This window comes from Cyphomyrmex costatus, unplaced genomic scaffold (genome assembly GCF_001594065.2).
Source record: "Cyphomyrmex costatus isolate MS0001 unplaced genomic scaffold, Ccosl1.0 scaffold208, whole genome shotgun sequence".
NCBI lineage: Eukaryota > Metazoa > Arthropoda > Insecta > Hymenoptera > Formicidae > Cyphomyrmex > Cyphomyrmex costatus.
Window position 1 is genome coordinate 75491 of NW_017276126.1, and position 2495 is coordinate 77985.

Below are 2495 nucleotides of genomic sequence, written 5' to 3' on the forward strand. Positions count from 1 at the left end.
GCATGTTTCTATCTGTGATTGTCTCAAGAGAACTAGCTATAACATTAAATTTCGTTGCTTTTTTCAAAAAGATAACAATTAATACTCATCTCCATATGTTTCTAAACACGTATGAGTTACATTTTGGACGAATAAACGGAAATATTCGATGTATGCTCGAAGGAAAATTTTGGTGACAATGCTATCACTTTTGGTTAGGTCACTTACAATGGACATCGTGTGTATTGCATCATGTGCGTCGGTCACTAAGTGATACATGGTGATACATTCGATCCAATGCACCAGTCACTAACCGTGGAGTCACAAATAGGGCAAAATTAAAATCAAGCGGTCACTAATGTCTACATTTACATAGTTTGCTATTTATTTTTTTATATTTATTAGATTATGTTTACAACCCCAGTAAAGCATGTTTTTCGATACAAAAATGATTAATCTTGAGTTCGGTATAATTGATTCCTGATTTTAATCACTCTAGAGTATTTTTCATTCGTATTAACTCATGCGATTTTCTTATAAGGTCACAAACTGGGACATTTACCTTAATGGAAGCCGGGACGAAACGCTAAAAATTACGTGATATTATTCGCAATATATTAGAATAAATTATCAGTTATTTAGATTTTAAATGTAATTGACTCTTATATATATATACTTCGCTCTTGTTCAACTTATTGATTATTACTTAATAAAATAATAATTCGTTACAGTGTTTTGAAAAACTGTCAAGGTAAGCTACAAGAATGTGTAATGAAAAATGGATTCTATTTAAAAAGTTCAACGTAACCTTGTTCTGACCTCATCACTCAAGATCAAACCAATGGTGCTATCTTATATCCTTCTCAAAGTAAAAAAAACTTTTGTCTAAACATTTTTCAATTTAATGCAGTGTTTCTAAGATATTTGAGTGCTCCTTTAAAATGGGACATTCTGTATATATGTATACAACGATCTAGTTTACATCGTGAACTCGATGCATGTGTACTAACTAGTAGCTTTATATTAAATTATTTTAATTTTAACAGTGTAATTAAAGAATGATGTATTAAATTACTAAATTAGTATGTGTTAAAATGATAAATTAAATACACATATCATGTATGTGTGTTTAATGTTTAAACATATCGCCGAAATTAAGATAATTCAATACAAAGTATTTGTTAGTACCCTCGAGTGAACGATATAAACTAGGCACATGTATGGCAAACGTTTCGACCTATAATTAAATCTCCTTCAGTATGTTAATAAAAACATTTATAATACAAACCAAATAAATTGTTAATCATAGTCAAATAAATAAAACAATTTTATTGAAACTTATTGCATACATACACATCAGATAATAATATACAATTTGAAATTTATTGAAAGCATACAAGTCAATCGACTGAAAATGGATTTTGCTATAAATTGTCAAGAATAAAATAAAATTATAATTGTGATTGTAATTTTATACTTGACAATTTATCAAAATTATCTTTAGCTGTTTGATTTATATGCGTGTAATAAGTTACAAATTGTATTTTATTTATTTGTCTATGTGATAACTATGATTAATTTGTTTTGTTTATATTATCAGTTTTCATTAGTTTCTTTTTTAGTCTTTTATTAGTCTTTGGTAAATATATAGATTAAGGGAGCCACCCCCGATGATCTTGACCTTGACATATGTTGTCAAGGTCATGACCCTGAGTAACCTCCCGCAGGTTTTAGGTGGCGGTCACTGTCCGTTAAAAAGTTATTAACAAAAAAAGTTTCAAAATTAACGTACCATTTCTCGGAAATTATACATATTAACGTATAATTTCTGCCATATATGTATTATAACAAGTACTATTTTACATCTCCTTCTGTTTAAAGTAACTCTCACCTCCCCCAACCCCCTGCGAAGGGGCACACGACTTCTACGATTGTACTTTTGCTATGATAGTACTGTCGGGGCATACCTCTGACGACGGTGTGGGTGCGGGGGGGTGGCCGGAGGCCGAAGGCCGCCCCCTTGCCCCCGCCCATGTGTGTGTGTGTTGACACGTATATTGACACGTCAGATTTATAACAACATATTAATTTTTTTTCGTTAACGCGATTGCATATTATAAAACAAAACTCGTTATAGTACTCTGATGGTTTTAAATATACGTCATATCGGTCAGCAGTCGGGAGTATTTAAAACAATAATTTCATTTAATATGTATTTAAAAGATGACTGCACGGTTTATCGGTGAGCCGGGTGAGTGGGGGATATGAAACTTGCGCGCATCCGCCCTTCCATGTCAAAACAATCCCCAAGATTGTTTTCACTAACCGTCTAATATTAACGCATCGATTTTTTTTATTACCTTCATTTAAAACAAATTTCTTTTAATAAAGTTTTTTATAATTAATAAGATAGAGGTGCAAGTGGAAGGTGAGAGAGGATGTTAAAAAGTTGTAACAACGAAAGATAGTGAAATACGACGGAAGAGAGTGGCGGTGGGGGTGGGTGGTAGGGGGAG